Consider the following 24,793-nt stretch of genomic DNA (forward strand, 5'->3'; position numbering starts at 1 on the left):
GTTGAACATGATAGCATCACATTAAGAGGCAATCTACTGCTGAATTAAAATTGGGCAGTAATGAGTAATGCTGCACAAATATAACAGACAAGTATTTGAGAACATTCATTTTCAGTTAAAGAATGAATTTACTATTCAAACCTCTCCTTAATTTCCTGGTCATTTCGGCAAGCCAAGCTTATCATTCTACAAGTATGCATATCAGTTTATATTTGAATGATGTGCAGATTCATTTTTCATAAAACTTGCCAGATCACATTAAAATTTCTCATGGTCAGAGAAAACACAGCTTGAGACATTATGACCCTCACTAATTAGTTCAATGCTTCTAAAAAAAAAACCTTTCAGGCACTTGTTAAAATGTTAAATTCAACAGACTTCTGTGATTTTGTCATGACCTGCTCTATCTGTGATGAAAACATAGCATCAGTTTTAGTGTGCACATGAGAAGTTACAGAAAGATTTGAATTCTAGAAAGAGTTAAGAAGCTCTTTTCTATTCATCTAAAATAAAGTCAAAGTGATAGAAAGAATTGTCTAATAATTCATGGCTTTCTAACAGACCAAGAAATGGAACCTCTGGAGAGTGAAGCGTAAACACTGGTAAGTTTAGATTGGAAGTGAGGTCTGTATTTTCTATCTGTTGCAGTAAAAGGAGGTAAACTTCACCCAAGGCTTGGTGTTTCACGCCTCATGCAGGAATTATTGGGTGAGCCTCACTGACACTATGGTATGCATTGTGGCAGGAGATCTAAGCCTTCCGATCATAGAAGCAATAAAAGTCACCCAATCTAACCAAACCTTTCAAGTAATTTAGACTAATCAGATGTGTAAAGCCAAGGCTTCAGTGTTCTGCTTCTTTCTTTCTTTCTTCCTCAGACTCAGCTGTTCTTTAATTTCAAGACAGTGCTCCCAGTCTTTGCTCAAGAGCAGTGAGCACACTTTCCCCAGCTGACACAGGGTTTGTTCCTTTTTGTCTTTCAATGATAGCACAAGCCACACGTAACACAGGAGGGGTGAGCCAAAATAACATGATGTTGTTTTTAACTGGGGGAGTCATGTGCACACAGTAGAGCAAAAAACCTGAAACACACAGAAGTTGCAGTAAACATTTTTCAAACAGGTAATGAAAAGGAATATTTCCTTTGTCAATGCTTGCTTGCTCTTCTAGGCTGCTTCATTTCTGACGTTCAAGAGAATCTGTCTTCAAAGGTGCTTAAGACAAGAATAAAATTTCCAACATTTTAAGAATGGAAAGAACACTGAAAAATGAGGAAATATTTGTGTTGCTCCTCAAATCAAAGCAAAACTTGAAAGCATTAATAAAAAGACACCCTGAGTAGCTAAACCTGTATTAACACCAGAGGGATGACAGGATGATTTAAAACATAGTTACAATTCATTTTGAAGTGTTCAAAGGTGCAATCTCTAACTGGAGGTGATCCTTCCTGAATTTTACATCCTTTTTATTTTTCTTTTTCAGGGTCATAAGTACATGATTATATCTTGCAAATTGAAATGAGTATATGCAAGTTAAATACTTCTTCTACTGAAGGCAGACCCAAAAGGCTTGCTTTCAGAGAGTGCAATTTTCATGAAAACACATAATATTTTTGTCTGTCATGAAGCAACTGAGAGTGATGTTAGTAGATCAGTGTATGATACTGAATCTGATCATTTTTCAGCTGAAGTTTATGGCCACAAGAGCTGAACATCTCTTCTTCAGACCTCTTGAAAATGCCATGGATGATCCTCACATAGACTAACTATCTAACCGGGTCAATGGGCAGGTTCTGGTGTATTCAGAGTGGCTAAAAATGCAAGATGGAGGTCACAAGTCCTGAAAAACAGACCCAATCCACACACGTATATTGAGCAACGGTAGTATGGATTTACCTTCTTTTAGTGATCTCAGAAAACAGCTAAAAAATTCTAACCACACCACTTGTTTCCGTGAAATAAAGAACAATTTGGGGAAAGGGAGTAGGACAATATTTCTTTTTTTAGACTAGATTTGTCAGCCATGGTAAAGAGCTTCAACCTATCTGATTCCAAGTCATGGATGGTAACTTCACTGCAAGGAAACCACAAAGCAGGTAATGTACCTGTTCTGCAAAAATGGTGTTGGAATGACTTGTTAACTAAATATCCTAGGAGACAAAAGTTTGTTGCACATTAGTATTCACCTTCCCCACAGTCAAAAGCAGTCATCCAGCTACAATTCCCAGACTTTCCAGCCTGTCTCCTCCCTCCTGCCCTCCCTTTTTATCATGTATCAATGGGTTTCATGTTTCAGATCTGAATGTTATTGAATTATTAAAAGTGTAATTATGAGTACATATTTACACTTCAAAGTTTAAATGTCAGATGTTTGCTGCTCACAAATATGATTGGTTTAGCAAAAAGATTTATGTCTGGGTTTTTTTTGCCTCTTCATAGGAATTTTTTGTTATGAATCCTTGTAAATCTTACATACAAAATGTAAAAATAGATGAAGCTATCCTCCAGATAATTTCAAATTAGTAATTGTGAATAGAGATGATGAGAAGTAAGAGAAAAAATAATGCAAATAATTTCATCCTACTTGGTTTTCTTGGTGTTTGAGAGGCGGCAACTCTGATTCAGCTTAATTCTTTTTTCAGACAGACTTGAAATGGTCTTTATGCAGTAGATTATCTATGCATAGTACACCATGTCAAAATGTCATTTAATTTTCAGAGTGTTTAATTTCCAATTTTGTAAGGGTTTTCATAGTTTTAATATCTATGTGTATAAAATATATATAAACCTGGAGCTCAGATTTTAGGGAGAATTAAACACTTAACTTCTATATATTCCCTTGAAAATTGATCTCTCACACTTTCACCCCTCCCTCCCATCCTTTTAAAATTTGTATTACCAGCTATATAAACCTTCAATTTTTAATCTTTTCTTAAAGTCTGAATTTTGGTCTTAATGATATCTTTTGGGATTGACTGCTGCAAGTGGACTAGACATTACTAGACATTATACACAGTCTTTTTCTACATTTTATCTCTTTTTAAAAAATATTCAAAATAATTAAAGATCTTTAAAGCTGACTACTTTAATATTATCTCACAGAATATTTATTCTTCAAAAACAGAGCAGCAGTTTATTTTTTTTAAAATTTATTTATATTATTTTTTAACGTATATATATTCTACCAGGAATTTGTGTATCGGAAACTGTGTACACGTTATAAAATAACAGAATCCATCTTCCTGTCAGGGCTATTTTTCACTTTCTCAGTAGGAATATTATTTTATATTCCTGTTACCAGATATTTTTTCTTCAAAATCAATACTCTTGAGTGACTCAGATGTCACAAAAACCTGTCAATAACACAAACAATTAAAATTTCTTGCTTCAGTAATAATTCTTTTCAATATTTTTAGACTATTAGCATCTGAAACCTCAAGACATTTGTCAAGTCATGTAGGCACAGTCTTTTGTAGAGAGCATCTCCAGGTTTATCTTAGCCTACAGTGATCCCTTTTGGAATATTTTGCAGAGAAGAACACCTTCAGGTCTCATTTCAGCCAACAATAATTCTCTTGGGTCTGAAGCCCAGAGTGTAGCTGTCTATATTACTGATGCTTCAGCCCCCATAAACATCTCACAGTTGACAGGAAGTCAAGCAATCAGGAGTTTCTTCAGAGAGAAAAAAAACCATTAAATTTTGAAAGCATTGAATTGTCAGGACAGTTCCTCTTTTCCCCATTTATGATATATGTCTTCACAAGATGAGCCAGAGTTTCTGCTTCTTTCAGATGTTGATGGATATGTGAAATGATAAACACAAATATTTGACTTTATAGACATATGAAAAGTTTTGAGAAAGAAAAAGATTATAAGAGAGACAAGGAATATTACTCCCCAAATTAAAATATATGATAGAAGATTAACAGATACAAACCACAATTTTACATACTTCTTATCTTAATTAGGCAAAACCTCCACTGAGATCAAAACACTGTAACATCAAATCACTTGCACACATGGCTCATTCCATTTTACTTTATTGTTTTTCAGAAAAAAATGTCTCTCTGCCTCAAGTTTTAGTGAAGTGTTTTGATTCTGTATTTGTACAAGACAATGCATTCCTGAATGAATTTAGGAGATTGATTCACTAAATTTCAGAAAGTTACTTCCTTGTCTCAGGCACCAAAACAGCGTATGATCACACAGAGGTAACATTCTCCCATACATTATTTGTTACTATTTCTGGATTTTACACAGTAGGTGAAAAGACAGATTCCTGTATTTTCTTATTTTTGCTCACACAGAACTATTTATTTGGTAAAATGGGTTTTCATAATAAGGAATAATTGTGCAAAAGTTTTTCAAGGATTTCTTTCTAGCTGCTGTCTCAACTGAGTTTCTGAAATTAAAATGTGGACCTGTATCTCTGTGTACTCCTCTTTCAGGTCCATGGTAGCTGCATGTAACACAATTTAGAAAACAGATGTGCTTTAATGATAAATATCTGATTTGGGACTTAGAATGGGCCTTTGAATGTTCTGCAGTAGATGATTAGTATAGGATTGTGGTCTTCTTAATGGTTGGAAAATTATTCTGTAAAAAAAAAAAAAAAAAACAACTAAAAAAAATTTTGTTTTGTCTTAGAAACACCTTGGTCTGTGTTTATTATCCTGGAAATCTGCTGAGTAGCACAAGCAATCCTGTTGAGATTTGTGCTTACCAGAAATAAATGGAAAAGGCCTGGGATGGTCCATTTGGATTGCAAATGAGAAAAAGAAAGTGGCTTAATTCTAATAAAAGTTCAGCTGTGAAAAAAAAAATTGCAAAGAGCACAGGGATTATGTTATACTTAGGTACTGATGCAGGGAGCAGGCTGAGAGTCTTCCTAGTATGCTGCTTCATTGGCTACAGAGCCATTTCCCCATTCTCCATGGTTCAACAATTATTTAAATATTTTCTAGAATGTAGAAGAGTTTCAATGGAAGTGACACTTCTCAGTAGGTGTAAAAGCTTATATCTGCTAATGTTCTGACCTAGTTGAGCATTTAGGAAGCAGCAGTATTGCTGTCTTTTTATAGGCTAAGTATAGCTCAGGTGTCTAACTCCAGTAAAGACATGGTCATGAGTAATAACTGGCAGAAAGTGTCAGTGGTTGAGAAAGTAAGGCAAAGGACTGTTACTTTTCTTGTTATTTTGTGTTAGGAAACTATTCCTGTGACTTCCCGGCTTGTAGAAATCCTTTTTTTTTTTTTTTTTTTTTTTTGGCAGGGGGAGGGTTTGTTGGTTTGGTTTGGTTTGGTTTTTTTTAAATTAAATATGCATTATATGGACATCCTGGGCATCCACCCTGGAAGTGTGAATACCCTGAAAGGGAGGCAGGTGGGAATAAAGAAGTGAAAGTTGTCCTTCTGAACCTGAAATGTCCTTCCACAAGTGCACAATGCATACATAAGCACATCACAAATTGTACAAGTTGAAGAAAATGTAAACACTATAAGAAATGGTGAGGCAGACTCTCATCTGAACCTAATGCAATTAAAGATCTGCTCACAGTATTGTGCACACGGTTAATGAATCAATTATAAAAAGAAGGAGCCTATTCATCTCTCAAGGCACAGATGTAATTTTTGCTGACTCTAAATGATTTTTTCAAATCATAAGTCATTTACATATCTAAAATAAAGAAGCATATATATATATATACAACAAAGATAATGTTAAAATTAAGCAGAGATAATGTAAAAAAATTAAGTAGGACTCTTACTGGTAGTCCATTCCTTTTTTCTATTTCTTTAATTCATAAAAGTGCTTAGATCTTCCATCTTACAGTGCATGAATAGTGCTTAACAACAATGAAAATTCATTACTGTCAGGAAAGATACCTAGTGTTGACTGTATGCCATAACTATAAATGAGCTTTCTTTTTCCATTAAAGTTTGGGTAGTGCCTAAATTAAGGACTTGCAATAGACAAGAGCAAGTGGTTAATACTGAAAAGGGGTCAGGGCATTGCACTGTAGACCGGAGATAACGAAATAGTCATAGTGAATGTACAACATGAATTGAACATTTTCTTTAGTCTTCTTTGAGAACATACTTCATTAATTTTTGTTGATGTAGCAATTTACACTTGTACAACAAAGACAACCAATTAAAGGTATAAGTTATTTCCATAGTAAGCTGTTTTCTGGCACTTCTATATGTCTAGAAGTATCTTCAGACTATAAGTAGGTGGACATTCAGATCATCTCTTATCTGGAACCTAGACGTGTGACATATGTTCTCCAGAAATGCTATTTAAATATTGTGGGCTCTTTCCTACATCTTCTAAATCATTGGTTTATTACAGTTGCTGACTGTACAGATAACAGTATTTTTAAGAAAGAGATGCAGATGCTTTTGCTCACCTGTGAATATAAGATCTTATATATATATATATACATACTAGACAAACTTAAAAATTTATGAGAATTAAAACTACCCTCCACAAATGTTCATTAATAAGACTTGAATAAGAAGGCATATGGTTGACAGCAATTCAGTATTAAATAAATATAATTACACCATGTTTTACAATGTTCAATCAGCTCTAGTGATCAGATTCGCTGCCAGAGTTATCTGCTGCGCTCTCAGGTTCTCCTCATGCTGAACATGCTGCTTGATCTATCCTACTGCACATAACACATAACTTACTTGGTCTAGATTTCTACTTTGTACTCCCTTATCAAAATGAACCATGAAGGAGATGCAAGACATTTTTTTTTCAGTGTTGCAATATCATCAGAAAATCAGATAATAGCTGTCTGATTCATTATTTATGAAAGTGTGCATTCAAGACAGTTGAAGAAATAACAGGCAAAATATTGTCTTTTTGTCTTGTATATGGTTCAGTAGTTCATTAATTGCTGTCTTGCTGTCTGTCTGAACATATGCTTAAATATCCTTCTGACTATATGTACTTTGCTGAACGAAGGCTTAAATGCATGTCTGCTATAGTTGTAATAATCTGCCTAATTATGTATTTTGTGTAGATTGACTGTATGTGTTTAAACTGTGCAGACTAAATTTTCTTGGAAAATGATCCTTGCATGAGCATGGATACAACTTGGTCAAGACAGAATTTTTCTGGAGAAAGGATATGAGGGTAGCTAATAATAATAATGTGGATGGTTGCTAAAATGGACAAAAAGGGGTTTATCTTCTTCCTCTTAAAAAAGATGAGGATTTTGGCGTAGCTTATTCATGAAGCACTGCAGTCAAAGTCAATGTTCTTTTTATGGACCTGAAAGAGGCAGATATTGTAGGTGTTCAGATTTTTCAAGGAAGGTGGTAACAAGGTCTAATGGAAAGGAGGAGTCAGAGAATTGCCTTAGCTGTGTTCAAATTGACATCCATGAGGAAAACTCATGACTAAAGTATTGAGATTTTTTCTACACAGGAAGGAAAAAGGACTGGGAATCTTGGGAATAACTTATATAGAAACAGAAGATAGATTTGTGTCAATAAGTGACACAAATCTAGACTGGGTAAAAAACCGACCGTATAGTCAGTTGTCCTTTGCCAACAGCTAAACTCCCATGCCTTTAGGTCAATCATCTGCCCCAGGAGATGGGAAGGAAAAAAAAATTAAGGAAGGCAAAAGGAATTGGGCTGAGACAATTACACTAATGAAAAAAGCAAAAACTGTGTGTGCAAGTGAAGCAAATAAGGAATTGATTCAGTTCTTGTCATCAGCAGGCAGATTTCCATGTGCTTTCTGGGAATAAGGGCCTCAGCACATATAATGGCTGGTTGGGAAGACAAATGAATGTCCCTTCCTTTCCCTATCTTTCCCCCAGTTATTACTGCTGAGCACAATATCAAATGGTGTGGAATATCCCTTTGGTCAGTAGCAGTCAGCTGTCCTCACTGTCCCCTCCCAACTGCTTGCCCACCTACTCCTCACTTTGGTGAGGCAGAGGTGTTGGAGAGCAAAATAGGAGGCAGCACTGAGGTGTGCTATCAGGCATGTGTGCTGTCAACCCTGTTTGAGTCATTAACACAGGGCACAGAACTACCCAGGCTACTATGAAGAAAGTAGGTTTCAGAACTTCATCCCAGCATGATGCTCTCCTCTGCACAGGTGGGAAGGAGATGATGAACATTTACGCCTTGCAGCAGAATTAGAGGGAAGGTAAGAGTACACAGCAGCCAGGACAGAATATCCAGCAGCTGTCAAGAGAAGGGAACAGACAGAAATAGGAAAGGAAAAAGAATGGGAACTAAATGGAGGTCAAGACTGCTGCACTGAGTATGCAGAGGCTTCACTAGAAAGCTTTATGCAGGCAGTTTTAGCAATTACAGAAGCTAGTAAATAAAGGACAAAAATGACACAGGGGGAAATTGTAAAAGATTCAACCATTTTATGCTAAGAGGAATAACTACACTGGTTTTTTATTGTTTCTAAACATAAGGAAAACAAGGAAACAAACAGAGATGGAGACACAGAGGCAAAGATAAAAAACATGCTGTCAGTTTAACTATATTTGCATATAATTAGCCTGAGAGGAGGGTATAGACCCTAAATGTCCAGTTCAGAGGCTTATATTGGAACAAACTTAAAAAACCCTTTTTTTCTTACAATGAAAACAGTCCTCGAATTCTTAATGCTTAATTTTCTAGTTCTGAACATTTATTAAATGTTTCCTACATGATTCTTTTTTTATCTCATATACATTGTTACTGACTTCAGATAAAATCAGTTTATCTAACTTATTTAATTTTTAAAAGTCAAAGTTTGATAAATCATGTTAATTACATTCTCTTTCAAAATAATTTCCATTAGCTACCGTCTACTTATTGTAGCAAATAAAGCCAATTTAAGAAGAGTAGCTTCAGTTTTCTTCAGTCTTTAACACTCAAATAGCCACCACAAGTGCATTATGAATGTAAATATCGTATTGTCTTCATGGGACGCTAGAGAAAAACTTAATTTCTCTACAGTGATATGTAATTTCTGTTAAAAGTTTATATGCATACTAGATTTTAGAGCATTTTAAAATAAAAATGTTAACAGATTACTGCCAATAAGAATATAAGATACTAGGATTCATGTCTTTACATATTATGCCAATAATTTTTTGAAATATAATGATTCCTATTCATTTTTAAAGGCTATGCCTACAAACAAGTTTATATTTTTTGTGCTGAATTCAAAGAATAAACCATCATTTACCTTGAACCCTTACATCTAGGATGCAAGTATAAATACATTCAACAAATGCTGGAAACACCTAAATATTACAGGATTCAGTGAGATTGCTATTTCTTCTGGAGTTCTCTGTATATTCATAATGTTTACATTAGAGCCTAAACTAATTGGATTTTGCTCCTTTTCAATCATCTTTAAAAAGCCATGCCAAATTCTCATTTCAGGCTACTATAATTTACTAACTTTATAATCTAGTGGGGTAAATGAGAAAGAGCATGTGATTCCTGTGATTTATAGTAGTTTAGACTGTTCAGGAGAAAAGGAGGTCTCTGGAATCATTAAATTAAAAGTTATTTGAGCTGCTAGCAAAATCATTTTATATGCCCTTATGAGGTACAGCAGAACTGGGATCTTTCCTAATGAGGAGATGCAAATGTGTGGGTATTTGCAACATATAGAAACTGTAACTTTCCAACTGATAGATTACTCTCAATAAAACCTGTTTGAAATACTCATTAATTATCCTTGAAATTAGCTAAGGAGGAATGGGGACTGGACTGTGGCAATAATATGAAGATAATATAATAAAAAATGCTGCTTAGTAGGTCTTCTGAACAAATGAGGACATCTAAAATATCAGTATTTTCCAAGACAGAGGAATGAGTTTTATTGGTAGAAATTATAAATAGCAAATGAAAGTCAAACATTTTCATTATTGACGACTAGAATAGTGGGGATGTATTCCATAAATGATCTCAATTGGCAGAGCCGGCTTGAATAGTCTTACTATCAAGTGATGTAGTTGCATGCATAATTACAAATGTGGAACTAAAATGCATTTAATGCATTGCACAGATTGAGCCAATTTTTATAATTGATCAGAATACAAAATCACATCATGCTGATAAGAAACAATTTTATCTAGAAACTGGACTATATTTCTATGTAGATGAAATTGTCATTCGATGTATCTCAATCTCTCTCTTAGCTCCCTGCCTGATGGTGTTCTACTTCATATAGTCTTTACTTCATATAGTCTGAGATTTTTAGGTATTGCAATATATATATATCTATGTGCTTATGAATATGGTCATGTCAAGATGCATGAAGTCTTTTTGGCACATACATAGAAAATTACTGAAATATTTTCTGCAAAAAATTATTCTTACAGAGTATTTATGTCTGATGGGTCTACTTTGGTGAAGGAGAATTTATTTTTAAGGAGAATGAATGTTGCACTTTCACTACATTGCTTTGAAAATCCTTTTCAATTTCTTTCAGACAAGAAAAATAAAATTCCTAACCAGGTTTTTAAAGATGGTTCACATAGAGATAGAGATTTCAGTTTACTTAGATCCTGGTGAAAAATTCAAAAAGGACATATCCCAGTTTTTTACCTTAATCTGGTGTATTGTGTGCTTTAAATCTTACAGCATGCAGCACATCATACAGAGAATTCCATAAGAAGCACCAGGGGGTACAACAAGGGATAAGCCATTAAAACCCAGAGAACTTTCAGTGTACAAAATTGTTGATGTTGTACTGTATATTTGCTTCATGTTTCTACTCTTCTATATGTGGTGTAGCTCAAGGAAGTTTAAAGCTCCATCAGAAACACTCACACGGCAACATTTTCTAAAATACTAATTAAGACTTCTATGTAGGTCTTAAAGAGGAAACATACTCATGAGCTGTCTTGCATTTTCTGTCACTGGCCTGATTAGTCTAATGTCCCTATAGGAAAGTGTATTAACTAAAGCAGGAGGAGAGCATCTTGCATAGTTTTGTGGTTAGAGCATCTTCAAACAAAATAATATGTGAGCTGGATGCTGTTTGGCCTGAGGAAAGAATGAAACCCATTCTTCTGATGGTTGGATGAGAATACCACACATAATGTAATGTAATTTCCAGCACACTCCATCAGCAGTATAATGAGCAATGTCCTGACAGCTACTGTGCATCCTGTGAATGTATGTTAGTGTTGCATAGAGCAGCAGGCTTGCACACTCCCAGGGTGTCCTGATTTTCACAGCTGTTCAATAGCTCTGAAACATAAGCCTCTGCTTTTGTATTTAGTGGAGACTGAGAATTTCAACTTGGAGCAACTATTTACGTTCAGATTATAACTGAGGACTGACATGTATACAATTTTATAGAAATCCACATGCATTGCAAATTTAAATAGATGTTTGATCTTTACTAGGCTTCCAGAATGTAGCTTGTCAACAAGTTCATCCTCCCATACATCTTGTGTGGTAGGTTTGTTAGCTGGTAGATATAATTTTTGTCCTCTCTTACAAGTAGAAAAACTGACAGGAGAAAATGAAGTCATTGTTGTCTTTATTTTGGGGGATGCCCTGACAACAGAAAGCATGCTAGGTTTATGTAAGAATATTGGATGCACAGCTTATGAAAGAATAAGCCTACCTGAAAATTGTCAAGAGCTACCCACTTTCAATCATTCCTTCTTTGTTAAGTATGTAAAAATGACAGATAAAAAAAATCCTTCCTACGCAGTATTAAAGGGCAATATGGTACTAAAAAAAAATAAGGCAAAATTTATTCAGTTTTGTCATTTTTGCTTTAACCACTATAGTTCCTGAAGGACAGAATAATTATACCCATAAGACTCACAGAGAATAGAAGTGCTGGAAATGTGTTATAGTAAAATCAAATCAATAACTCTGAGACTACTTTGAGCTCATTTTAAATATTACTCTCTGCTCTCCCTAGATTTGAGGTATTGATTTAAAAATTTCTGTCAAGCCTTCTTTTCTGCATAATTATGTCCTATACTTGTTTCTGTTGTTTGCTTGTATGTTTTTTGTAATGAACCTAGAAAATATGATTCTTGGAAGAACACATAATTGATAATGAAAAAGCTTAAGTTTTGGTGCTCAGCTTTCCAATTTTTTCCACTTCGTTCTTGTTTTCATAAATATGAATGTAATTTGGAAAGCTATATGAGGTATCATGAATTAACTCTAATGTTTTCAAATAGGAGCAGATGAGGTACAGATATCTTTGGATAAATTAAGAACTTAATATAAATTAAGTATTTGCAGTAGACTATCAACTGAATGTATTGTTAAAGATTTTCTTTCTATTTTATCTAAAGAATTGCATTGAAATGTAAGCAGAAATGGGTGATCAACTGCATTAGTTTGAGGCTCATTCTCTGAGGTGCTGAAAATAAGTAGCCTTCATTTTCATGGAAGGACACTGAAACAGCTTAGCATTTCACAGATATTTGCACTGAGTGGTTAGATAAATATCTTTCTTAAGAAACAGATATATTTGCAGAATTATCTCTCTACCAGAAATTTTCTTGACCATAGAGATATAATTTAGAATCTGGAAAAAATTAGTTAAATCTGCTGAAAGAATTAAAATTTACATAGAAGTTTACATTCCCCAACTTGTTTCCCACCCCGCTCCCCCCTTGCCCCTGAGTTCTCTTGGAATATGGAACAGAACTATTTTCTTCTATGGTTGAATGTTGCTATTAAGTGCCTAAAGTGAATTGAGTGATAGGAAATTATGTACTTTGCATTAATTCAGAATAAACTCCAATCTGCCAAATGTTGCTTCTGAAAAAATTAAGAGAAACATAAACATTACATAAATACTCATATGAACACATTTAAATGGCATATACTTCCATTATTAATTACTATTGGACTAAAACATGGATAGTGCATGACCTATGAATTTAAATAATAATTTTGTGAAGGGGTTGTGTTTTTCTAAGGTTGTGCAAGTGGGTTGGAAACCCAACATTGTCATTTGCTGTGGCTTTCATTGTTACAATATTTCACTGTTACAGTCCAAAAACCTAGTGAAAGTTATAATAAACACCATGAGTTTTTCATGGTCCTTCTCTCTCTGTGAATACAACAGCAGTTTCTGGGTCTTGAAGACCTGCACAGTCACAGCATGTATTCCCTGAACAAAGGAGCAAACCATGGAATCATCTAGGCTTAGAACAACCTTAAGGTCATCAAGTCCAATGTAAACATACTACTATCAAGTCCAACAAGTATAAACCATGTTCTTAAGCACCATGTCTACATTGCCCCCAGGAATGGCAACTCAACCACTTCCCTCAGAAACCTGTTCCAGTGCTTAACAATCCTTTTGGGGAGTAATTTTTTTCCTAATATGCAATCTAAACTTTCCCTGGCTCAGCTTGAGGCTGTTTCCTTTTGTATTATCACTTGCTGCTTGGGAATAGAGACTCACTCTCTACAACCTCCGAAACATCCACAGCCTTTCCCTCATCCATAGCCTTTCCCTCATCTAGGCAGATCATCTTGTCCTAGAAGAAGACCATGTTGGTCAAGCAGGACCTGTCTTTCCTGTGCTGGCTGGGCCAGATCTCCTGGCTGTCCTGCACATGCCACATGATGGCACTCAGGATGATCTGCTTCATGACCTTTCTCAGCACCAAAGTCAGACTGACAGACCTATAGTTCCCCAGATTCTCCTTCTGGCTCTTCTCATAGGTGAACATGTACAATAATAATGATCTTCCATAATCTAAAGGCTCTTTATAAGGCTTTGAATCACAAAGTGTTCTGCATACTTCACTGACTTACAAACTATGTACCTGTTCTTTCTGTCCTTGAGAAAGACAGAGCTTTTGTTTTCCTCTGCAATAGATCTTCTGCTTTAATTCTTGATGAGTCATAATCTACTGAATTTTCATGCTTTAGACAGTATGTAACAATGTGTATATATATATATATATACACATATATATAAATGTATAAATAAATAAATACATTACCAGTATCACTCGCATATTTAATATATGTGAGGAACTATGGTCATTTGGAACCTAATCCATGGAAACAGAGATAAGGGTTTTTAAAATGCTTTTAAAAAGTGGCAGACATATTGAAATTCATATGGAATAGGCACAAAAGGCTATAGATGTGAAAAAGTTGGTGCATCACATAATTGTGGAATTTGCTATGTTAGTATTACCAACATGCCAACATGCAGGCAATACACATATGTTTATATCATAAAAGATGGTAAAGTATGTTATTAAATTTAGATAGCTGAAATCTGAACAAGAATGTTTTAGCACTATGTAAATTTAATTGGACGGAATTGGACCAAAGGGTCATAGATGTTTATGCAATTCTGTTACTGTTCAATGCAGAGAATAAGGTCAAGGTTCAAGCAAAACAAGGAGGAAAACAGAATTCTTGATCTTATGGTATGCTAATAAATGCTAGATAGAAGCTCTGAACTGCAAAACAGACTAAATTTAGGCTCACTGCTTTTTTTTCTAGAAATGACTGCTGCATGGTCTGTTAAGGCCCTTTTTATTCTTTGGTTTTCTTCCCGCAGGAAAAGAATTGATTTACAAAGAAAAGGAAACAGACCAGGAGGCAGAGTGGAAAGGACAAGAAGAGGACTATCCCATGTGTGTCAAATTGCATTCATCATAGGTCATGATTGAACACCAGCTACCCTCTCTCTAGCCCAAACAGGCTGATAAGCTCCCATTTATATAAGATACATTACTCATTTAATTCATTTACTGTGTGAATAAATTGAAGACTGAATCCACTGAGTACATCTTTGCAGAGCAATAGCATAACTGCCAAGAATATAGCATTACTCTGTGAGCGGTAAGTTTTGCTTTATTTTCAAGTTAAACTTAAAGAAACACAGTACTAAAACAAAGTCAGTCTCAGAGCTTTGAAAGAGTTAAATCTGCACTCAGTTATTAAAGATATTGTACTCAAATGTAGAATTTTATATTTCAAGATATATATATAAAGGAACAAAACTGTGAAAATTTATAATGATATTCATTAAAAAACCAAAATATCTGTCAATTCTTTCAAAGTGGAGATAACAATGTTTTTAATCAGGGAAAAAAACCCATGAATAAACCAGGGAGTACTTTAGAAACAATGATGTAAATCAGTTCATTCTGATATGACCTCAGTGGCTTACCAGAAGCACCTGAAGGTCTTTATTGATGGTGAGCAGTTTTTGCTGGGGACTTGGCTATATTGCAGTGCTGATCTGTTCTCAGCTGTCAGTGAGATTTCAGAGTGCAGCCTTGGAACTTGTGGTGAAGCTGGAAAAAACTGAGAGTTTCTTATTGCCTAGGTGAGGAATTTGGGGAAAGAAACAAACTTTAAAGTTGTTCTTATGATATCTGAGAGTACTGCAGTCAGATCTTGCCACTGACACTATCCTGCAGAGCCACAATTAATCAAAGAACTGGGAAGAGATTACAGAAATTTTATAAATTGTTATTTGCCTAAAGACTGAAAATGCAATTAGCTTAAAAATATTCTGGTGTAGACTGCAGGAATAGGATTCTTCAAAAATATTAGTTATTAAAATTGAAACCATTTAGAAATATAGATTATGCGATGGCCAATACAAAGCAACAAAAATATTCCAATTTCATCAGACATTATCCATTTAGAACTCTTGCTTTTCATTTTTCTAGCATCTTGGTACTAGTTGGTAATCCAAGAATTCTGTAAATTTCCAATATAACATAAATATATCCTTTAGTGAAGAAAACCATTAATGGTTTGTTTGGGGAAAAAGCTGTGTGGTTTTGGGTTGTTTTTTGTTTTTAAAATTGTTTCTTATTTTAAAAGGAAATGTATTTTGTCTGCAAGCACTCCTCCCTCAAGTAATGGAAATAGCAAAATGTTTTCAATAGCAGCTTGTTACCAGTTATGAAAAAGAAATAACACCCATTGTCTGTTTATGTAGTAGTCGGAATTGAAACTGCATTAAAAAGATGTCAAACGTTTGAAAATCAACAGTAAATCATTATATGAATCTGTTAATTATATTTCTGACTTTAGCTATGACACCCTTTGTACTGTAAAGAGGAAGGAAAAGGAATGTTTTCACCCACCTAAATGTCCAGTTCACACCTAATACAACAGAACAAAGCACAGTACATACAATTATGACTTGACTCTCATGGCTCCTTAGCTAACATTCTCTAACACTTTTCATCTGTCTAAAAGTTATTTCAAGATGTCCTAAAAATATCTTTTAATATATCTTTATATGTATAACTAAACCCTATAATATGACTAAGCCAACCTGGCTGCACATGAATTACACTTGATGATATGCTTGAGCATAAAATATATTAATAGAAGGCTACTTTCTTAAAAACTGGATATGGCAATTTCTTTCTTATTAAATTAATGTTTAAGATAGTAATGCTAAAAAAAGTAAACCAGTCCTCAGTGTCAAATGCATGAATTGAATGATGGACTTCTTTTTAGGGAATAAAGCAAAAAAGAAAAAGCATTTTTTCAGGAACATTTAATTTTATTCAGAGATTAAATTTTGATGAAGGTTGGATAATGTGAGTTATTTGCATAAAGAACTCCTTAATATAATATGTAAATCCCTGGAAGTGTTCAGGGCCAGATTGGACGGAGCTCTGAGCAACCTGGTCTAGTGAAAGATGTCCCTGCCCATGGCAAGAGAGTTGGAACTGAATGACCTTTCAAGTCCCTTCCAACTCAAACCACTCCACAATTCTGTAATTCTTTGGAAGTTCTGTGCAGTGTTATGATCCAATGTTTTACAATCCAATACAGGTTTTCTCAGTTTTTCAGAGTACTCAGTTCAGACAGAGTTCATCTTGCATTACTTTCTACATTAAAATCATAGAAATACTACAAATATATATATTGTTTGTATGTAATTAGATATGGATAAATTATAAAAAATGAAAACATTTAATTTTTAACTTACATTAATTTCATATTAATTTAAGTTACAAACTAATTAAAGTATTTTTATTAAAATGATTATTTGACTTGATATAAACAGTAATATAAAATTAAATTGAATTCTGTTTGGATATTTGAGCATACTTGTCAGAAAAATCATGATATGGTTTCAAGAGGTGTTTCTTTACAACAAATCTTAAAGTAAACCATATCTTGCTTTTCATTAGGTCATTCCCTCTCTGCATCAAAGTAAGGGAGTCTTAATTCTAATGACAGAGCAGAGAACCAGAACTGAATCTGGAGTTAATTAGCAGTTGCCTGCCTTTCTTGGGCATCTTTGTAAATGATCATCTTCTCTTTTGTGTTTGTTAATCTTTTTATTCTTAAAATTAAGATTATTAATTATATAGTTTTTACCGTTTGATTTGACATTACAAAATTTCAAAGACATTTTCATTCAATTTTTTTACTGTTTCTTGCTGGTTTCTACTGATTTACACTGGTTATCCTCCTTTCACTGCCGAAACTGAAGTAAAGTACTCCCAGTTTTGACTAATTCTGTATTAATTTTTTTAGATTCCAGTCTGTCAGTGTGTATCTCCATGTTCATATAATCAACCTTATGGAAGCATGATAAAATATTTGCTCAAGTTTAGGTGGATAAAGAATATTGATCTTATGAATTGTTCTTACCAAAAAGGAGAATAATATTTGTGGAATATTTCCCAATTTTGATTTTAAAGAGGGTTTGATTCAAGATAAACCAAACCTGTATACTGTAAATATTGCAGGCACCTAATTTCTCTGTTTCTTTAGTTCTTGGAAGTAAGAACAGACTAAGAATCAACACCAGCATGAATCTATATAGTTGTTGACAAGACCAGCAGGTCCCATTCATATTTCACATTTCCTGTACAGACACAGTATTGTTACCTGATGGGGTGGGGAAGACTTAATGTCACTTAATGTAGGGAGGCATGTGAGGTGTTGTATTTGATTTCGCTCTTTACAACTCCAAAGTAGATTTCCTCTGGCTTAACCTAAAGGATAGTCCAGACAGAATCATCCTGAGGGCCTTTACAGACAGAATCATCCTGATGGCAACTTGAAATACAATGGTGGTTTTATTGACTGCTCTCTGCTGCATCTCTGGTCTGTCATCTGTGCTGCTCTGCTTTAATGAAATGCCACTGAGGCTGCGGTGGAGCACAACCACCCCTTTGCTGCCAGAGCACCAGAAATGCTCTTTTTTTTTTTTTTTTTTTTTTTTTTTTTTAATACAGGTTCATAGTTGAAAAGTGTGCACTTTTACCTTGTGATTTTTAATGCTATTGGAGTATTCATAGGAACTTCACAATCATCTTCAGCACCCAGAATATTCTCGGAGCTGCAGCCATATTAATGCTTTACAGACACACATGAAGATTGTAACTATCTACATCTAAAGTGCCAATAAACCTTCAGACAGAGAGAGGCCGTGTCTTTGTTATGGATGTACACCTGCTGTATCAAAAACATCTCTGATCCTGAGAGGTATTTTTGCCTATTGCAGTACTATATGTAATAAACTGCTAAATGTTGCATTTGCCAGTGTTAAGTGATGATCACATAATGCAGTTCTGTCCTGCTGTCTTCTATCTCTGTTAGTACAGCATCTAGGAAAAACAATGAGTATATGAGTCAATTTATAAAATCTATTTTTTCTGCAATAATATACAGAAAATATAATGAAAATCATTCACTTTTTGTCTCTTCCACATATGCTAATAATTTTATTAAGGTGTTGTTTTTGGTGGTTTTTTTACATGCAGGGTATAATCTGTGAACTTGATTCCTTAACAGTTTGTACTACTTCTACCTTAATGTGAGTGTTTCACTTTCAGAACAACCAAGCAGTATTTTACACAGGTAAAAATGCGGATACAAACTCCAAGCAACAAAAAATCAGACCTTAAATATGCATTTTGAGCCTTCATCTTCTTTGTGTCCCTTAAACATGAGTCACTCTTGGCAGGAACAGCCAGGCCTTCACGTGCACACAAATGGTATTCTGTTTTGACTGGCTATGCTTCAGTAAATGATTTATATATTAACAAAGAGTCAATGACAGTCTGATTTTGGATCTGGAGCCCTGGACTGAATCCACTGCAGACTCTGGCACTGATGATTCCTGATTGCGAATGTTCACAGTGGCAGCATTGGCAGGGTATTAAACAAAAACTTATTTCTGTCTTTTGAATTGCTGTCTTCAACAGCTCATGATTTCTTCTTCAGTTGATCCCTAAATGTAGCAGATAATAAGACAGAAATTGGGGACAAGTATAAGACAAATTATCTGAAAAATCATCCTTCTCATTATTATTCATACCTTCTCCTCACAGAGGGGATAGAATATTCAGGAAGTATAGATGTTTTGTAACTACTGTAAATATCTGCAGGATTTTGTCTGCAGTGAGAACATCTGTGAAGTTTTACTAAATAATCTGGCTTTGCTGATTGGCATAGGTTATTTTTTAGGGTCATATCAACAATGTGTTACTTAAAACCAGATTCTGTTTTTGAAAGCAGAACATTTTACTTACTATTTTTTTTTAATTTGTTATTTCCTTATTGGGAAAAAAAAAGTTTTCTTTGCCACTGTTAGCTTTTTCACTTCATCCTGTCAGTATTTCCAGATTCATATACTGTTTTATCACTAGTTCAGAAGACTTAAAACTGAAGCAAGCTTGAATTATTCTAGTAAATGTAGGTGAAAATAAAGGAAAAGTGATGACATTGCCTGCAACAGAAGTATTTTGTAGTAAATCATTTTTATAACTTTTTATTCCAGTCAGCTCAATATTATAGCTGAGCCACCACTGAAATGACAAAAGCTCAATCATAAATTTACAAAAAGAGTTCAGTGTTTTAAGGGTGAAGACTAATGCAGTGTACCAAGGCAAAGAGATGTTTGTTGTGATCAGAGGCTGAAGAAAGTAACAAAACTCTCAGAATAAATAACAAGAATTCTTAAGGTCTTAAATTTTTCTTCTCTAACAAGGATGTCAGAAAGAAGTAATAAAGTTCTTCAGTTGTCACCCTTAGGAAAAATTTGAAAATTTCAGCTGTAGAAAGCAGAACTCTTCTGATGGAATAATCAGTCAATTTACATAAGGCTATTTACTCAAACCTTAAAATCTGGACTTTATTGGCATTTGACTGCAACAACCACAAGAAAAATCAAGGAAATGCAGGAATTAATGCCAATTATTTAGTCCATGGGTTTGTTGAATTAATAGCCTGAGATAAAGCAAAAAAAGTCTTCAGACTTTGTGTTCTACTCTAAATGCTACCAACCAGATCCTTTAAAAAAATAGAGTTGAGCCACTTGTGTTGCTGTTTATTGTGTTGTAAGAACAAAGCACAACTCCTACATCATGTATCTCTTGATGTTAAGGATTTCAAAAACAAACAGCAGAGGAAACAATAATAAAAGCTTACAATCGTTGTGTCAAAGGGGTTTGAGAAGCAGAGGAAAAAGACCATTTAGGTATGTTTTGGAAGCAGAAGTAGCAATCTTGGAGTTTTTTACCTTGACTGTTGTATTTATTTTTCTTTGCTTTTTAACTCAGTAGTGAAATGAGGTTCTGAAAGCAAAGGAAGCTTTTTAAAGACTTAGTATTATAGAGGACTTTTCTTATGTTTTAAAGGTCACTAGAGAAAGAAATTTGATGGTGAAAGCGTCCAAATTGTCCCCAAAGTTATTTGTCTTTTTTCAAAAGGTAACAGATTTAGCCCTATACATGGATAAACTTTATTGCTTTGGTTGGTTATCATGAGTTTCTCCTTGGTGTTGTTTTTTTGGTTTTGCTTTTGTTTTTTTTTTTTTGTCTTTTTTTTTTTTTTTTGTAGTTTGTTTGTTTGCTTTTTTTTGTTTGTTTGTTTGGGTTTTTTGGGTTTTTTTCTTTGTTGGTTGGTTTGTTGTTTTTTTTGGGTAGGGGTGGTGGTGGTATTCTTGTTTGTTTGGTTTGGTTTGTTTTTTTCCTAAAATGTGCTTTAATCCACATAAAGGAATTACTGCTTTTTGCCTTACGCCAGCCTTTATTTCACTTGAGAGCAAATTTAAACTTGGGTGCTTAGGAATTCTTCAGGATAGCAGGTATCAACGTATAGTAGAATGAGACTCTGAAATTGTCCCATAAGGCCCAACCCCAAATATTTATGAATTTAAAGGCAAGAGAAGTCTTTAGCAATTTTTGCTGAACAATAGAAATTCATGAGGTGAAAAGAAGAACACTTCCTAAATTCAGATACAGTATTAGCATTTACTTTCCTCTGTTCTCAAAGGTGACCAGTTCATTGTAGGTATCTTATACAGTTAATTGAAATTAAATTCAATAATTAATGCATTATTGATGCACTGAGATAACTATAAATCCACTCCTCTTTTTTTTTCTCTTTTTTTCAATAATAATATATAATTTGGTTTTTTTCTTTAATTTTAAAAACTAGCAGGAGAGGAGGTGAAATGAGTGTCATGGAGGTGTTTTGATGTTATGGAAAAAGAGGAAGATTCTGTGTTATATGTTTCAGGCTCAGAGGTTATTTTTTCCAGATAATATAAAGCTAGAGCCATGATGTTAATCAAAACAAAATACAAAACATCCATTAAAAATGTCTTATTTAAAAAGGTCTAGTCCTTAGTTGAGTTATGAATAGTTTAATACAAAGTTTCCTTATACAAACTCTCATTCACACAATTTTTTAACAAGAACATTTCAAGTGTTTGCAACCAGAAAACTTATTTGTGCAAAGTATCTGTGTAGATATGGGAGAACTTGAAAGGACTTACGTTATTTAAAGCTGTGCAAACCTGAAGAAAATGTCTTAGCTCAATGTTTACATTGCTTACCTTACCTTCTTACCTTATTTGCAAGTAGCTGGTGTCAGGACCCATTTTTTCTTGCTGAATGTAAGGAACATGAAGAGGATCAATTTTTGGAAAGCAAAAGCAATCTTTCAAATTAAAAGGTAAAAAACCACAGTTATTAACACTTGGTAAAGCAGCTCATGTGCCGCACAAGAAAGCCTGATGGTTTTTGTGATGGATGTGTGGTGCACCATGCAGCTCTGCTCGGTTTTACATTCCTCTGCTTGGATTGGATTTGTCTGGCAGAGAGTATTCCTGTGGTTTGAGTACAAAAGGGAGAGAAATATGGTTATTGTGTGCTTTTTAAGCATAAATGCATCCCCACAAGGCGTTGATTTTGTAATTTCCAAATATGAAAGGACAGGGAAAATGCCTCCTGGCAGCCACAGGTATTTTCAGCTTTGGTTGAAATAGGTCCAATCAGTCCCTAGTTTTCTGCAGTTTTGCAAAAAAACCAACTTTTTACATGAATACTTCTGAAAAACACCCAAAGGATTCAGTAATTCATCTCTTAATTAGAAGAAACTTCCCAAGAAACCTGTTTCTCTTAAATATGGGAACTTCCAGCTTGAATTGAAGTATGAAGTCTATTTTAAAGTCCTTGGGGCTCTCTTCTTGACTACTTGGTTGTTGGGATTTTTTAAATGAAGGAAAAAATTCTCCTCAAAGAGAGAGATTACAAGCACCATATTTATAAGCTAAATCTTCAATTATTCTCTTTTTATTGAGGCTAGATGTCTTGAAAAGGAATTGCATTTTTCTATGCATAAGGCCTGGTTCAATCCTAGCCATTAACCCACAAGATAATATGAGTAGAGGAAAAAAGGATTAACTGTAGATATTGGAAGCTGATCATTCTTAAGCCTTAGTTTTTCTTCAAACTTCAGGTACTAAAAGAACAGAAAAAACAACATATGGATGTATCCAGTTCTAGAAAGGAACATAATACATCATGGAAGTGCTTAGAGAAAATGTACAAGACCACATAAGGCTATCACAATTTTCTTATTATCTTCAAGTATGAATGGACTTTATTTATGCTCTATAATTTTTAATTAAGATACTGGACCTTAGGGGTTCTTGGAGCCCTGAATCCCCTTGAGTTCCAGAGAACTCAGGTAGGTTTGATTCAGTAAGGCACTGTACTCCAATTCAGTAAAAACATCAGAGCTGAACATTTTAGAATGTTTTCAGGATAGAATTTAACATCTATCTAATTGACTGTCTTTGTGGAATCTCAAAAGACTTTTTTGTTATTTCTTCTTATCAAATACCTCATGAATTAACAAAAATGAATTATTTTACCTCAGTTGTCTCTGAAACAAAAGTGATGTTTTATATTCAGATTTTAAATAATCTAGTTTTACCCATTTTTAAACAGATACACAGAGGTTGTGCTGGTATACCTGCATTTTTCAAATTCCTATTTCTGTCCAATCAAAATTGATGGTGCAATTGCTAGCATAAAACTAAAGGCAGTGGGAAACAACTGAGAAATTCCTATTGCGTGGAGACCTTGTCAAGAGAGCTACTGCATAGCTCTCTGGATAAATATGTGCTGAAACACTGAGGTCAGCAACAATCATTGCCTCTTATACTGTAGAAACTGAAGTTAAGGAATCACATAAGGTGTTCAGTAGACGTCAGATTTTTAGACTTTTCTTTTGGTCAGGAAATTACCTTTTTGCAAATTTGACCTTTGTATTATTTGAACAAAATAAGGCAAATTTAACCCTATTGGTGAATGGGGATAACAATGAATTAATTTTGTTCATTCCTGTGGCCATATATATTCACTTTTCGTTCAGTAGTCAATGTGTCAGGTATTTGATCAGGAAGAGATTTTTATTTTTCACAAAAAATAAATGAGTGTTAGAGGGTGGCTTTATATGGTTTCGGTCATGTCAAAAAGATAAAGCAGCCTGTTAATCCAGCATTGTCTGATAGAAGAGAGGAAAGCTTTTAAGGGTTTTTTTCTTTATTTATTTCTTAAATAACATGTATTAATTTGGAAGAATTTTTAAAAACTCAGGGGAAGGAGGCTGTACTTTTAGTTGGAATATTTCTTCGCCTGAGTGAGCAGAAACAAGTGTCTGCCTTTGATAACTGTGCAGACATTAGACTCTGAATATTAAAGAGGGTTGGCAGCTACAGTATAAACTGGGGCACTTGCCATTTCTGGACAAAATGTGTCATTCTTACTAGAAAGTCAGCTAGTAAATGCACTAGCATTTTGTCTGCTGTGTTTTGTTTTTTTTTTTTACCATGAAAATGAAGAAAAAATGAGCTGAACTGGGAATTCTTTAATCTATTTATTTTCAGGAGATGAGTTTCCAATTTAACTTTAAATGTGTTGTTATTCAATGGAACACCAGAGCTCAGAGAGGTTTGCTGTATGTATAAAAAAGTGCTGGATAAAACCACAGATAGTAGATAAAAAAAAGACTGCTCTGGTCATTACGAAGCTTACAAATATTTGGACAAGCAGAAATGTAAATCAGTCTAAGTATCTCCCTGACAATCCATACACACCCAGTCAGCATTCTGTAACGTGCTATACTGCAAAACACTGCTTGCATGACTACTGCTACAGTATTCATAGTCTCCTACATGGCACTGTGTTCCTGAGAAAGCTGCATGTCAGATATTGCTGAGATTACTTCCTGCTCTCAGTTTAGGGTCTGCACATTGTAATCCTCAGAGGAGCTGGGGTTGTTTGAAAGCAGTGAAGCAACTTTAACCCCTCTACTGTGGGTTAAAGTTGGCAGAGAGATGGTAAATACTTGTAGCGAGGACCAAAACTTGAACCTTTTCTCACTGCTATCAAATATGAAAGAGCAATTGATTTTGGTACTTGGAGAGCTTGGCTGCTGCTCTAGAAATGGTGGTAGCTCTTATCACCAGCTCACATCCATGAACAAAAGGGACCCGTGCTTGATTTTTTGCAC

At 34.5% G+C, this 24,793-nt stretch overlaps 1 long non-coding RNA gene across 1 annotated transcript in view; it reads left to right on the plus strand.

The window, feature by feature from the left end:
- Positions 1-24,793, plus strand: part of LOC135303309 (uncharacterized) — a 64,471-nt gene that overhangs the window by 20,133 nt on the left and 19,545 nt on the right. The window contains exon 2 of the long non-coding RNA XR_010364767.1: positions 14,553-14,836. This is a non-coding gene — a long non-coding RNA (uncharacterized LOC135303309). The remainder of the gene's footprint in view (positions 1-14,552; positions 14,837-24,793) is intronic.

This window comes from Passer domesticus, chromosome 6, assembly GCF_036417665.1.
Source record: "Passer domesticus isolate bPasDom1 chromosome 6, bPasDom1.hap1, whole genome shotgun sequence".
Taxonomy (NCBI): Eukaryota; Metazoa; Chordata; class Aves; order Passeriformes; family Passeridae; genus Passer; species Passer domesticus.